The sequence below is a fragment of the Phragmites australis genome, chromosome 12, assembly GCF_958298935.1.
Source record: "Phragmites australis chromosome 12, lpPhrAust1.1, whole genome shotgun sequence".
NCBI lineage: Eukaryota > Viridiplantae > Streptophyta > Magnoliopsida > Poales > Poaceae > Phragmites > Phragmites australis.
Genome location: NC_084932.1, coordinates 14465367 through 14481579, shown reverse-complemented (window position 1 = coordinate 14481579; position 16213 = coordinate 14465367).

Here is a 16213-nt window from a genome sequence, read left to right as displayed (position 1 = left end):
GATAAGGAAAACTAGGGTATAGCCCAACTCTTGGGATACCTGACAAATTATTAGCATAAAAGTCTGTAAAATAAAACATTTTAAAATTGGGATAAATATGTTTAAGAACACAACTTACCTTCACTTTACTCAGTTGGGTTTTCAAAGTCTTGATGCTGCAGTCCTTCTAGATCCTCCAGAAACATTAGCATCTACTCATAACATAAGCGAAAAAGGTAAATATTGGTGTAATAGATAAGGGGTGCCCCACGTGGTGGGTCTTGTGCTGCCAAGTGTCAACCGGCAATAGGTATTATCAACACCATGACCGCATAACGCGACAGGGTGAGGCTTGTGCGACCAACCCCCTGGTCACAAAGCAAGGTCCTGCGAATGCTGGTCATAGAGTAGGTCCTCACATAACCAGTCAAGTCTCATTTAATGCTACCTACTCGAGTGTTTTCCCTTCCCCAGGCACTTGCTTTCTGTGAGGGATAGTCGTGGGGAAGTGTGGAGTTGCAGTGACCTATCCCGTAGCATTTAATGCCGTGGGATGGTCTGACGAGTGAGGATTTGGCATGGCCCATTTATTTTTGCATCTTTGCCCCTAGTATATAAAGGGGTGAAGACTTTGCTTGTAAAAGGAGGATATTTTATAACAAGTTCACCCAATACATAAGAGAATACATAGAACATAGAGCTATTATCACGGGATGTCCAAACCTAGATAGATCTGGTGTTCTTGAGTCTATTTTGATATACACATATCGGAAATGTGAATAAATGCGCCCGTTGTCCAGAATACCCAGGAATATTGTTAGGGATCATTCCCCGACAGTTGGTACACCAAGTAGGTGCGTGTTTTTTCACGTTAATGCAAGTATTAATGCTATGGTTGGGCTACACATGTCCAAATCCTCAATTGTTACGGAGTCCCATTTTGAGGACCCTGGCCATCGCAAGGTCTTCATCATGGGGTACAACCGAAACGAGCCTGGTGTGCTCCAATAATGGGATACCAAACTAGAGTCCGAGGACTCTGAGCCTGATTGGGAGGATTAGATGGCAACCCATGTAGCAAGTGGCAACTACGACGCACATGTCACGGGAACCGGAGGCGAGCCCCAGGCCATAGGCCAAGAGGGAAACATCTCAACACTGAAACTGCCACATGTGCAGCACCCAAAACTCCTAAGGCATTACCCACGGGAACCCTGATTTGCCCTAGCTCTAACCAGTTCTCAGTTGTTATCATTAATCGGTCGACATTCCCATCCCAACAACTCACGCAACACTGAGCACCAGGTTTTACCCCTTTGCACACAACTAATAGTAATTAAGCATGAAGTAACAGTAACAATTACAGTCCTATGCATACTAGCATCAAGGGATTCGTCTTAGTGAAATCAAAATTGTCGATACAGATATCTAGGGTTATCAAGGTTATACACAGGATGATAACAATTAGGCTGACTAATCTACAATAAGTCATAGCTAGATCAACAGTTCAAATTATACCGATAAATAATACTTCATGAAATTATTTGGTGGAAAACGGCTGCTATGGTTTGTGCTGATAAAACTGGGTGGAATATGATCAGCGAGGGAAACGGATTGAGACTTATCTCCGTTGAAGTCCTCGAGAGGGTCCTACTTGAAATCCAGCATTCCCAGCTCCTCCTCGAACTCTCCGATCCCTAGAACATGGCACACAAACACATAATTAAATACAAAATAAATTTGAAATAAATATCAAACTAATATGAAAAGATAGAGTTTGAATTTAGATGAATATTGGTGGGAGACTCATCGGAATCGGTGTTAGAATAGGGGAAATACGGGCTTCTGAAAATTAAAATCAGAAAAGGAATAAAGGTGACTATTCTAGTACTGTGCATTTGGGTGGGGGTACTGTTTATTTGGGCCTGCACTGCATATCTGGGCTCTATGGCTATTGGGCCAACCAGTGGGCCAAGGCCCAACTCTGGCCTGAAGGGGGAAGATGACGGTGTCAAGGCGAGGCGCACGTGTTGGATCATGACACAGAGAGGGAGAGATGGCTGGGAAACGGCCCCAATGGCCGGAATGGCATTGGGCGGCACCACCGGTTGAAACACTACCCGCAGCGGCAACCTCACCGGAGCATTGCTGGAATGGCCTTCCGGGCTGCGGTTTGCGATGGCAAAAACACTTGGAGCATTAGGAGAGAATAGGGAATCCATGTTGGAGATCCCTGAGCTTTGGGTAAGGGCGGAGGTAGGACGATGGCAAGTTGCCATGGTTTGCGGCCAGTGTGCTCATGGGGAGCTCGGGGGAGGGCATGAGGGTGGGTGATGGGTGTGAGAGAGAGGGTGGACGTAGTCTGGGTGGGGCTATGGTGACATATTGGTGGCGGATTTGTCTTGGCCAAGGAGATCGATGAAGAGGGGCGGTTCAAGCTCATCGGCGATGGAGAAGGGGTTTATTAGCTCGATGTGGATGCCGAGCCATGAGAGGGGGGGTGGATCGGCTTTGGCTGGCCTTTTATAGGTGGTGGAGGGAGATAGGGAGACATGGCATCCGACCAGATTACGTGGTGGACACGCCAGCATGGTGCGCGGCTTTGGCCGAGGCAGGGCCAACGTTAGGACACTAGTGTACGGGTGTCCTTGCACAAGTGCTGGTATGGAGAGAGCGGTAGAAAAGCAAGACTGTGGCCGATGAGACTTACTGCCGGCCGTGTATGACTTGGTCAGAGAAGGGGCTGTGAGCTCATCAATGTTCACTATGCTCGGCGACGAACCAGAGAGAGGGGAGGGGCCAGTGTTGGCTAGTGTGGCATGGAAAGCTACCAGGGTGGTAGAGGCGGTCGGGGTTCATGGCTAGTTGAGCGCACGCGGGAGAAGGAGGTATGGCATGGTGCACGTGCGACAGGAGGAGGAAGAAAGGGGGTGATGGGCCAGACTGGGCTGGCGCGGGAGGAAGAGGGAGGAAGGGAGAGGGGACAGCTAGAGGTGAGCCGGGCTAAGGGGAGGGGTGGCCAGTTTTTGGAATAGAAAAATGGACTAGAAGGGGTAAGCTGGACCAGAGGGAAAAGAAAGAAAGAGAGAATGGGCTGGCTAGAAAAGAAATGAGAGATGGGCTGGACTAAGAGGAAGGGATGGGTTGAGCCCAAGAAGATAAGAAGAGATTTTGATATTTGGAAATTGATTTGAAAATGTGTTGAACCGATTAATTTTGAACAAAATTTGAAATTTGATTTTTAGCTAGAAGCTAGGATGTTACAAACCTACCCCACTGAGAAAGATCTTGCTCTCGAGATTCGGGAACTTCCTCAAATAAAAACAAAAACTCTTTCCTCAAAGTGTCTTCTCGTTCCCACGTAGCTTCTGCTTCGATGTGCTTGCTCCAATGCACTCGGCACAGATGAACTGTTGACCCTCTGGTCTAACGAGAGACTACATCCAAGAACTTCATTGGAACTTCTTGATACCAGAGATCATCTTGTAGATCTAGTGTTTCCATTGCGACATGCTCTCCTGGCAGTCTCAAACACTTCTTCAGTTGGGAGACATGAAAGACATTGTGAACATCTGCCATTTCTTGTGGTAACTGTATTCGATAGGCTACTACACCAACTTTTCTCAGAACCTCATAAGGTCCAATATACCGGGGAGCCAACTTTCCACGGACTTGGAACCTTCGTGTTCCTTGTATAGGTGATCTTGTTTCTGCAACATGGTCCTCTACTTCTTTGATGAGGGCTGGTCCAAGCAATGTACATTCTCCAGCTTCTGACCGCAACAAAGGTGTTCTGCACTTTCTTCCATAAAGAGCTTCAAAAGGAGAGTTCAAGGAGGAGGAGCTCGGATAACTGTTGTTGTATGAGAACTCTACATATGCTAGGCCATTCCTTTCCATAGGTTAAGGCACAAGCTCTCAACATGTCTTCAAGCATATGATTAACTCTTTCTGTTTTGCCATCTGTTTGAGGATGACAGGCAGTGCTGAAGTCTTACTTGGTTTGTAAGGTTGTGTACAAACTCTTCCAAAACCTTGAGGTAAACTGGGTGCCTCTGTCAGAGACAATTCTACTAGGGACTCTATGCAGCTTCACTATGTTGTCAATTTATAGCTGGGCTAACTTGTCCCCTTTAAAATCCTGTATAGCACCGCCGGCCACATCCCCTTTAAAATCCGGCCGTTGGATCCAAATCCGGCGGTCTAGATCACATACCCCTTGGATTATGATGTTCGGTCCACCATGGACCCGTGGACCGGCCATAAGGCCGTGGTCCACGGGGTCCAAGCACCTATTCCATGGAGTTTTTAGTAGAAAACAATTCAGAAAATGATTTATTGCGTCATAATTCAACTTTTTAGTATAAAAATAATTCATTTTATTCTCGGAATTCAAGCAAAATTTGCAGAATAGCCCCTATAACTTCAAAAGCTTATAACTTTTTGCTCGTAGCTCCGATTTGGGCGATTTTCCTGTCCAAATGTTCATAGTGACATGTAGAATCTTTTTATAGGATTTTTGAATAGGTTTAGCACTGTTTAGTGTAGTGTTCTTACGTTTTCCTTTGTGTGTGATTTTTCCGGTTTGTTGATTAGGACCAAGCATTAGAGGATTTTGAGCATTGCCCCATCGAAGACAAGTGCCCTTGAGCATTTTTACCCTATTTTAGGATTTGCAGGTGTAGTTTTATCCTTCATTCCCATGATAGGGTTTACTAGTTTTCCATGAATATTCCTTGTCACTGTTGTTTATCCATAATATAGAATGGGTAGATATGCTAGTGCAGTCAAGGTTGGGAAAAATGTTAATATTGACTAATGAATCATGGAACAAGAATCGGAAAAGGGTAATTTTATAGCAACATGGTATAGGGATCCTAACAGGATGGATGGTTTGAGGTGGCGCTTATGGCAGGCTTGTGTTTGTTCCTGTGTGGGGTCCTAAGGACCGGTTCTTGAACATGTAACCAAGTTAGATTTGCCTAAATAGGTACGGCCTGGCCAATTAATTAGTCACCCCTCTGGTTCTATGGGCACCATTGGACAGTTATGTGGCACAAGATGGGGCCTCTGCAGCGATGGAATCGTCTGTTAGCGGTGAAACCTTAGTGGGTGCCTGCAGGTTAGTGGGAACTTTGTAAAGGCCTTGTAGTGAAACCCCAACTCCACACCCCGGAAGTGTGAAGCAACACAGGAATCACGACTTGTGGGGAAAGCTGTGCAAACTCTGCAGAGTATAAACTGATTAATCAGCCATGCTCACGGTCAAAAGCGAACTTGGACTTCTTCAGGATTAGTTGGAATTAGGGTTTGGTCTGGTTGGTTGGGTAGCCAGGTAATGAAATTGCCTGGTGAGTGTTGGTAGTCGGATGAAATCCGATGAGTCAATCCTTGTGTCATAGTTGTGTCTTCACTTAGTAAATAGGCTGCCTGTTGTTGGAATCATACGTTCAGGTTTCTTAGTGAAGTTAACCTATGTCTAAACCTTTCCTTGACTTAACCCCATATCATGTTTCCCTCCACTTGCGGATTACAATCTTTGTACTCACACTTGTTGTCCCCTCCCTTGCATTATACCGTTGTTCAAAAGCCGGCAATGAAGCTGCTACCTTCGACGAGGACGACTTCGACCCGGAGCTGCTTTTCTAGGCTGTTGTGCCCCCGTTCGACGCCTGTGGAAGATGGAGGCCCCACTGGCACTGAAGATCTCTTTTTAGTTCCGCTGTGTTTTTCTTCTAGACCCTCGGGTCCTTTTGTAATAGTTTATTATCGTTGTAATCTTGGCACTGTGATGATACACTAATGAAGTAAGCACATGTATGAATCTTGATCCTGGCATACATGTGTTGTGCCCAGTTATGTTCTTTTAAAACTAGGTGTTATAGAAGTGGTATTAGAGCCGTGTTGACTGTAAGACGCAGCCTAGGTAGAATCGACGTATTAAGGATTTATATTTGTACAAATTACTTTTGGAAAACTATTTTTCTTCCAGTTTTTCCTTTCTCTGTCTATTACTCTTTATAAAATGGTTACTAATTTTCTGTCCTCTTCAAAATTTTAGATAGCCCGCACGAAGATCACCCCGTGCAAGAGCGTGCTGGTTCTAGACGTGGAGGTTCCTGCTGGTGCAGTCTGGAGGCACCAACCCCAAGCTGAGTTCTACTCCGACGGATAGCTGGATGGGTACTTCGCCCGCACACTGTGGTACCTGCTGTGGGGTCTTAGTTACCATGACGCTCCCTCTTCAGAGGCATCAGGTTTCCGCTGGGAGGGCATGGTTACTCCTGGTCAGTGGAGGTGACCATGTTCGAGAAGCCCTCCGACGACGCCCTTCGCCGAGTTCGCCGAGTCCACACCGCCACCGCTCTCAGAGCTACGTTCGAGGCAGGGATCGAGGATGCTACTCGCCAGGCTCTGGCTGTTCTCTGCTGGGAGAACATACAGGATCTCAGCCACACCTAGTTCGGGAAGTTTTTGCAGTGCCCGTCAGGCAGCCTGGAGGTCACCTTCGCGTTCGTGGGCAACGAAGCAGATCTCCGTCTGAGGGAGAAGGTTCGCCTAAACACCGCTCTCTACACCGAGCTGGACAGAGCACTCGACGAGTTGGAGGATCTACACCAACACCACACCGAGCATGAGCAGATGATCTACGAGCTGGAGATGATGCTGCAGGACCCTGACCAGCACCCCGACAAGGTTCCCCCGGCACCGGCACCCACACCTGCCCCGCCCTGTTCCCCTCCGCGTAAGAGGCTACGTCAGGCAGATGTTGCAGGCCCTTCCAGCACAGCAGGCCAGGAGTAGAGTCGAGCTAGGAGGAGGTCCCTAGCTGAATAAGTTGTTTAGTCCCGTATGTCCAAGCTATCTTGTGTCGTCTATCCGTGTGTGTGCTTGTGCTTGAGTTTGTAGTGTGAGCTATATTATGATTTGGATCTTTGATTGAGTGTTGGTGTGATGTGGGGGTTTTCCCTCCACATTTCATCAGTTAATAATAATAGTTGGGAGTCCTTTCTATCTGTTTCCTTCTATTCCTATCTATTCTTTTCTGTTCTTGTCTTGTTTTTCCGCCCTGCTTTTCCCTTATGCTTCCCGTACCTTGGCGATAGCAGATGGTGAACACCAGGTGCAACAGCAACATCAATGACAACACCAACAACAACGTCAACAATAATTACAATGATAATGTCAACGACAACACCAATAACAATGCTGCCAACCAACGTGACCTTCCTCCCCCACCACCCCTCATGGACGCTAATCAAGTGATGACTCTTCTTCAAGGCTTGGTTCAAGCCATCAACCAGCAACCCCAAGCTCAGCAAGCATTGCCACAGCATCCGCAGTCCAGGCTCAGAACTTTCTTGAGCACCCAGCCACCTACTTTGTCTCAGGCAGTGGAGCCCATGGAAGCACATGACTGGTTGAAGGCAATTGAAAGCAAGCTACAAATAGCTCAGTGTAATGGAAGGGAGAAAGTTCTCTTCGCATCCCATCAACTAATTGGACCAGCTCAAGAGTGGTGGACAGCTTACACCGCCACTCATGGGAATCCCAAGGAAATCATTTGGGTAGAGTTCCAGGATAACTTCCTTGCGCACTATGTCCCCAATGGTGAAGTAAAGCTTAAGAGGAGGGAGTTCCTTAGTCTAAGGCAAGGACCCATGGCAGTAAGGGAATACCTCACCAAATTTACTCAGCTATCTCGCTACACCCCCAATGATGTTGACACAAATGAGAAGAAGCGGGATTGTTTTCTTGAGGGTCTCAACGCTAATTTACAGTATGCCCTCTCAGCCAATGAATACCCCAGCATCCAGAAGCTGGTGGACAGAGCCTTCATAATGGAGAAGAAGCGCCGGAATTTGGGAGAAGAGCGCAAGCGCCATCTGCAGCGTCAGTCTTCTGGCGGTAACACCCGTCCCCACTTCAACCCTCCTACCACTGGTCCTATGTTCCGCTATGGAGGATAGGGCCAACAACAGAATCAGCAACAAAGGCCGCATCAGAAGATGCAGAATCAGGTTGCAGGGTCATACAAGCTGCTAGTGCAGCCAGCATAGCAGCTGTCTCATCCCAACTTCCAGGAACAGCAGCGACCCAACAACAACCAGCCTCAACAGCAGAACCGCACAGGCCAAGGGTCAATCAACATTGGTCCGTGCTTCAGTTGTGGCAACTTCAGGCATCTTGCCAACAAGTGCCCTAAGAAGCAGCAAGGCCAGGAACAGGCCCAGGGCAACAACAATCAGCAGCAGCCTCGCCTGAATGTGATGCATGGTCGCGTCAACCATGTTACAGTGGAGGAAGCCCAGGATGCTCCTGACGTAGTACTGGGTATGTTTTCTGCTAACTCTCATCCTTCTATAGTATTGTTTGATTCTGGTGCTACGCATTTATTCATATCATGTTAGTTTGTGAATACATATAAATTGCCAAGAGCATTAATGAAAAATCAAGTTCTAGTAAATTCTCCTGGAGGAGAAATGGAATCGAGGCATGTATGCCCTAAAATAAGTATATGCATAAGGGGGGTAGACTTCCTTGCCAACCTCATCATTTTGGAGTCCAAGGGTATTGATATCATTCAGGGAATGGACTGGTTGACCAAGTATAATGGAGTCATCGGATGTGCTACAAAGACAATGCAGTTGACACATACAGATGGTACCAAGGTGGAGTTTCAAGCCACGACAGAGTCAGCTATCAATGCCAGTCTCTACAAAGCCAATGCAATGGAAGATAGCAGAGTGGTCAGTGAGTTTTCTGACGTATTCTCGAAGGATTTGCCAGGTATGCCACCTAATCGTGAAATTGAATTTGTCATTGAATTAGTACCTGGAACGGCTCCTATATATAAGAGACCATATAGAATGGATGCCAATCAGTTGGCTGAGCTCAAGGAACAGATCCAAGAGCTACTAGACAAAGGGTTTATTCGCCCCAGTTCTTCGCCCTAGGGAGCCCCAATTATCTTCGTCCCGAAGAAGGATGGTACACAAACAATGTGTATAGATTATCGAGCCCTGAATGAAGTAACTATAAAGAACAAGTACCCTCTACCCCGCATTGAAGATTTATTTGATCAGTTGAAAGGAGCATGTGTGTTCTCCAAGATCGATCTTCGGTCTGGGTATCATCAACTGAAGATTCGTGCCTCAGATATTCCAAAGACGGCGTTTGTTACTCGTTATGGTCTATACGAGTACACAGTAATGTCTTTCGGGTTGACCAATGCTCCAGCCTACTTCATGTATCTGATGAACCAGGTCTTCATGGAGTATTTGGACAAGTTTGTTGTGGTATTTATTGACGACGTTCTGGTTTACTGCAAGAACGAGGAAGAGCACGAGGAACACCTAAGGATGGTATTGTAGAAGCTCAGAGAAAACCAGTTGTACGCTAAATTGAGCAAATGTGAGTTCTAGTTGAAGGGAGTTCCCTTCCTTGGTCACATCATATCAGCAGGAGGTGTGTCTGTAGACCCGTCCAAGGTAAGAGATGCTCTGAACTGGAAGCCACCGCAGAATGTGTTTGAGATCCACAGTTTTTTAGGTCTAGCAGGATACTATCGTCGATTCATAGAAGGTTTCTCCAAGATAGCAAAGCCAATGACAGAACTACTAGAAAAAGGAGCAGAGTTTAAGTGGATAGCTGCTCGAGAAACCAGTTTTAATGAATTGAAGAAAAGGTTGACCTCAGCACCAGTCTTGATCATGCCAGATACTCAGAAGCTATTTTCGCTGTATTGCGATGCGTCCCGACAAGGTTTGGGATGTGTGCTCATGCAAGAAGGTCATGTCGTAGCATATGCATCTTGACAGTTAAGGAAGCATGAAGAGAATTATCCAACACATGACTTGGAGTTAGTCGCAGTGGTTCATGCACTAAAAAATTGGAGGCATTATCTGATTTGTCAGAGATGTGAGATCTATTTAGATCATAAGAGCTTGAAGTATATCTTCACTCAACCAGATCTAAACCTCAGACAACACAGATGGTTAGAGCTCATCAAAGATTACAATTTGGGAATCAACTATCACCCAGGAAAAGGAAATGTAGTGGCTGATGCCCTGAGTAGAAAATCTCACATCAATACTATAACTCTTCAAGAGATGAGCCCCGAGCTATGCAAGAAGTTCGAGAGGATAAATCTAAGTATGGTGGGTAACACCGAGATAGTTGCAATGGAAATAGACTCGACGCTTGAACACAATATAAGGAAGGGTCAGCTTGAGGATGAAAAGATTTTGGAAATCAAGCAGCTGATCAAAGTTGGCAAAGCCCCAGATTTCACTGAAGATGAGCAAGGTATAGTATGATACAAACAAAGGATATGTGTTCCGGACGTAAAAGCTATTCGGGATAAAATTTTAAAGGAAGCTCATGATTCAGCATATTCCATTCACCCAGGGAGTACCAAGACGTACCAAGATCTTAAAGATCAATATTGGTGGTACAGAATGAGACGTGCAGTAGAAGAATGTGTGGCTTTGTGTGATATCTATCAGCGAGTCAAAATTGAGCATCAAAGACCAGCAGGACTGTTACAGCCATTGAAAATACCTGAATGAAAGTGGGAAGAAATCAGCATGGATTTCATAGTGGGTCTACCTCGAACCCAGTCATGGTATGATTCTATATGGGTCGTAGTTACCGTCTGACAAAAGTAGCTCACTTCATTCCATTCAAAGAATCCTATCGAGGTCCGAAACTAGCTGAATTTTATATGTCCAGAATTGTGTATCTACATGGGGTACCCAAGATAATTGTATCCGATCGTGGCAGCCAGTTTACCTCACGGTTCTAGCAACGATTGCATGAATCTATGGATAAAAGATTGAATTTCAGCTTCTGCTACTTGATCTTTGGCTTCTGCGAGCTGGATATGTGGGGACCTTCCACACGTTTCTACTTCTTTGGCTTAGCGGATACACCTCCTTAACTCTGTGCTTGCTTGTCATATAGCTCGTCCAAGGCCAAAAGGTAGCGTGTCATGGCCACCATGGTTGGGTCACTTTCTCGCATTCCTAGGCCCTCTAGAGTCATCATCTGTGCCATCCAAGCGGGGTGATTCCACTCTGCTGGGGGAAAGAACCTTATCGATGTATGACCGATAGGCTTCTCGTAGATCTGGCAGAGGTGACACAGAACCTTGTAAGTGACATCTTGATAGGTGTCACACCCCAAAATTCCAATCGTGGGTTGTGAGCATTTTAAAACAGTAAAATAACATTTTTCTTAAAATTTGAAAGCTTTTCCAAAAAAATTTAGATTTGAAATATAATTTATTTTGTGTGATGAAAAATGTATTTATAAAATTTGGATAAATCCTTATTCCATTTTCCTAATATTATCCAAAAATCCTCCATGGATAATCTCATCTTGCATCCTTTTGATCCAACCCAGCATGCAGTACTTTTCCTCAATGTTTTTCTTTCTAGCCTATGGCTCCAAACCAGCATCATGCCATCAACCTTGCATCACGTTGGATTGCTATCAGGTCGGCCCACATGTGTGCTAAAGCTAGGCCATACCAGCTCTCTTGCATGTGCATATATCTGATCATTTCCATCCACCTCCAAATGACGTCGTCCCTTCGCATAGCAGCCATGGTCAGTCAGCTAAGCTTGAGTAAGTGCTGAATCAAAACACATTGACATCCATCAAGTAAGAAAAAATTAGTGGTCACTCCATCCTCTTTCAATTCCTAGCAATTCAGAATGGAAACCGCCGCTTTAATGGCAAAATTGGCAATTGAAGCCAGCAGCCGTTACTCCTCGTCGCCAGCCTCGTCTTCTCATACAGTTTCGGAGTTCAATACAGCATCAAATGCATATCTTGTCAATACCAAAGTGGTAGGTCTCGTCGAGAGATTCTATTTGCACCTATGGAAGCCTGCATTTCGATAACGGATCTAGGAGTTCTTGCCCCTGAGATCAGTGTTGTGCAGTTAAGGATGAATTCAAATAGATTTTATTGTGGCGCAGTTTTTGAAATCAAGATGACGTTTCCGGAAATTCCAATGAATACCAAAGTTATAGATCTTTTTGAGTACTACAAGATAGAGTATGAAAACGTCCAATTTTGAGTTGTAAAGGTGAAGATATCGTCCTTGAACAGAGCCATCCGTTTCATGTTCCACCCCGTCCGTTTCATCTTCCACCTCCGGCCTTTCCCCCTGCCCAATTCGTGGCTAGCTGCATCCAGGCCATAAATAGGAGATCCACAACCTCCCTTTCCCCTTCCCATTCCCCCCAAATCATAGCCGCAGCTATAGCTCTACCAGTGCGCCGTTGTTCGTCGCTGTGCCGATGAGTCGTCGCCCATGGAGGAGCTGCCTCATCGCTCCACCATCATCAATGATGTCTCTGCGCTACACCATGTCGTCAACACCACCGAGGATCCTCTCCGTACCCCTGCTCGCTGGACAGCGCCGTCGTGCCACTGATGCCACATGCCATCGCTGCCGGTGCCATCATCGTCTCCGCAAATTCTTCTCCCCAGATCGTCGCAGCAAGGTGAGGACCCAGACCAGCCCCTTTCCCTCCACTTTTCCTATATGGATGCCATTTGTGATCCCTAACCGAACCCCGAGCCCGGCCAAAGCTCGATCTGCACTACCATGGTTGTTGCCGTACCGGACAGCTGCGTCATCGCGGATGGTATCGGTGTTCCCTAGCCGATCAGATGTCGGATCGCCATGCCCTTTGACCAGCACGTGCCCCTAGATGTCCACCGCACCCTCGCCAACCCGTTTGGCCATTAGATCCCTGAAGCAACCGGGATCACCATCGCCATGCCGTTGACCCGGTCTGGAATTCTGCGCATGCGGCGCGGGTTCAGATCGTGTTCCCAGGTGATCTAGCACTCCAATCCATGAGTCCTCAGCTGTGACGTGCCCCTACTAGTCCTCTACATCATCCCAAAATCGGTTTGTCCATAGCTGCAACAGAGATCCCGTTATCGACATCGCAATCCCTGCTGCCCAGAGCCGCGCACGTCCTGCGAACCTAGAACATCAGCAGCGTTCCCTGGCGGACCAGAGCTCCAAACACCGATCCCTTTCACTGATATGTGCCCCTGGTTGTCCTTAACAATCCCTAAAAGTGGTTCAGCTAGAATAGCATCAACGCTGATGATGTTATGGTCGCTGCGCCGCTGCCCCTTTATCCGGGTGTGTTTGGCGCATGTACCCGGAATTCATTCGCGTTCCAATCAATCCAGTAGTGCTTTTGATGCACCGACTGCTTCACGGTGTATTACATCACATCTTCTATGCAGATTCATGAGGGTTCCCTCAGATCTTCAGCAACATCACTAGGAACGTAATCCAAACTTCCAATGTGGTTGCACAATCTTGCCAAAAGTTCCAACCAATGGATCTCCTTTTCAGTTGAATTTCTATCCAAACCTTCACCCTAGCATTATGTTCCTTATACATATGAAGCTCTGTGTTCAAGTACTTTCCTTGAATTCATAATCTATCTATAGGACATGAGCGTCTTCTTTGCTATGTCTGTGCGTGGCCACCACCAAACCTGGGAACGTTGGTCGTTGTTTTACCGCTACCTCAGAACTCCTCTGCCAAGACCAACCATAAAACCGAGCTTGCCTTCTCGTGTTCTACACCATGCTCTCCTCAATTTGTTGAAACTCACTGCTGTCCGACATCGACAACAGTGACCGCCATCGCCGTCGCCTGTGTCCTCCATCGCCGGCGACGCCGAGAGCCCACCTCTGGCCATCACCTTGTTCCACTCTATTCCAATTGTTAGTTAGGGTTTTCCTTCGAAAAATAATTGGTCGAGAATATTTTTAGGGAATATTCTATCTCCTTTTTCTTTCAACCCTAATTTAATCTTCTAAGAACCTGTTCTCCTCCGTCTGAACTCTGATTTGAGTGGTTCTTGCGCCCAAATTCTTCTAAAACCATACCCTATCCAACCATAGTATTTTTATGATGTGTTGTCTCTGTTTGGTGTATTGTTGCTTAGTTTTTTTATGCTTTCTCTTTTGTTAGTAGATCTTGTGAGTAGAATATGGTGTTTCTAGAGATTCGATGAGCTACAAGGTCGAGACTTCAAGATATGCTAGAACTGATCTGACGAAGATAACTGAGCAGCAGCCAGGCAAGTGTCCTTGAACATCTTGCACCTATTTTAGGAATTTATGTTATTGTTTATATTTCATGCATGCTTGTCTAAATTGGAATCCCATGATTAGGATTTACTAGTATTTGTATCATTTTCCTTGTCGCCGTTGATGAGTCTTGGGAATAAAGGGTAGATGTGCTAGTCCCTGTCATGGTTGGGTTATGAGTTAAACTTGACTAATGTTTATGCAACATGAACTGGGTATGGCAATCTTTTGTAGAAATATGGTATAGGGATCCTAACAAGATGGTTGGTTTGTGGATAGTGCATGAAGGCGCATGTGTTGTGCTGCATGGTGAGAATGTGTCTATTCCTGTGTGGGGTCCTCAGGACCAGTTCTTGAAAATGTAACCAGGCTAAACCCCACAACTACGAGGCTTATATGGGTACAACCTGACCAATTAATTAGCCACCCCTTCGATTCTATGGGCACCAGTGGACAGTTGAGTGGCACAAGAGGGGGCTTCTGCAGTGATGGAATCACTGTTAGCAGTGAAATCTTAGTGGGTGCTTACGGGTCGATGGGAGCTTTGTAAATGCTTTGTAGTGATCTTTTGGCGCACACCTCGGAAGTGTGTAAGGTACCGACGGGTACCAGCAAAAGAATTGATCACGACTCATGGGTAAAGTGTGCAAACTCTGCAGAGTATCAAACTGATCGATCAGCCATGTTCACGGTCAAAAGTGGGCTTGAAGTTCTTCTTGATTAGTTGGGACCAGGGTTCTAGTATGGATGGTCGGGTAGCCTGGTAATGGGATTACCTGGTGAGTTTGGTCGCTGGATATGGAATATATGGTGAGTTTGGTAGTTGGATGAAATCCGATGAGTTGTTCTTCTTGTTTAAGTTGTGCCTTCACACTTAATAAATAGGATGCCTGTTTCTTGGAGTAATAGGTTAAGGTTTCCTAGTGTAGTAAACCAATGTCTAACCTTTTTCTTCACTTAAGCCCTCATGCCATACTTTCCTGCACTTGCGGAGTACGATATATACTCACACTTGCTATTTCCAATAATCAATGATGCTCAATTGGAGAAGACTACAAGGAGATTAAGGAAGCTGAAGGCTATAATGAAGATGGAGCGTCCTAGGTCGCGTTGCCCCCAGTCGATTGCTTGTGGTGTTCCCAGAAGATCCATAGGAGTCCTCTTGTGTTCTTCCAGTGCTTTCTTGTAAACTCTGGTATTTATTTCAATAAAGTTGTTTTGTTCGATATAAAACGGTATATCACCTATATGTCACCGCATGTATGATGAAACTGATCCTGGCATACATGTGGATTGCACCTGGTGATTCTATTGACAAACCAGGCGTGACAATAGGTGTCAACAAACCTAAACCCTGTGGTGGTCACACTCCACTGCTTGTTATCGTGGTAGTCTTCACTGACTCCAATGTGGATGGTGACCTCACAGCACTCGGTGCCATATACTTCAAACTCCCTACAACGTACTCTGAGTGTTCCATAATACCCAGCCTGGTCACAGTAGTGTATAATACCTTCGGGAAACTAGGGGTGTCCAAGCAGTACTCGGTTACTCAACCTTGATCTTCAATCTGTAGAGAGAAACATGGCGCTCGTCAAAAAGGATTTTTCAATACAAGCGAAAAGAGCAAGAAGATTTTGTAACATAGTTTTTAAGAATTTAACACATCCAGGTCTAAGGTCTCGTCCTACAGCCAAGTATGGCTCTGATACCACCTTAAGCGCTCCGGGTCATCTCCGGTGCTTAAAACCTTTGTTATACTAGTCCTTGGATCAGTCACTAGTAAATAAAAGTCTCACAACAGTTGGAACCATATTATACAATAAAGGGAGTGATGAAATAACTCCACCAAACTAAAAAACATATAACACTAAGCAACAATGCACGAACAGCATAGTCCATAACATCAGAGTGCACAACAGGGACATCATGATAAACACGCTACTCCATAGACAACTCAGATGTGGATGCAACAAAGCCTACTCATCAGCCTCACTGTCATCGTCAGTGAAGTTCATATCGTCCTCTAAAAGCACAAGCAAGAGTGAGTACAAACATACCCAACAAGTCCCAACCCTCGCCCTACATCAAGGGC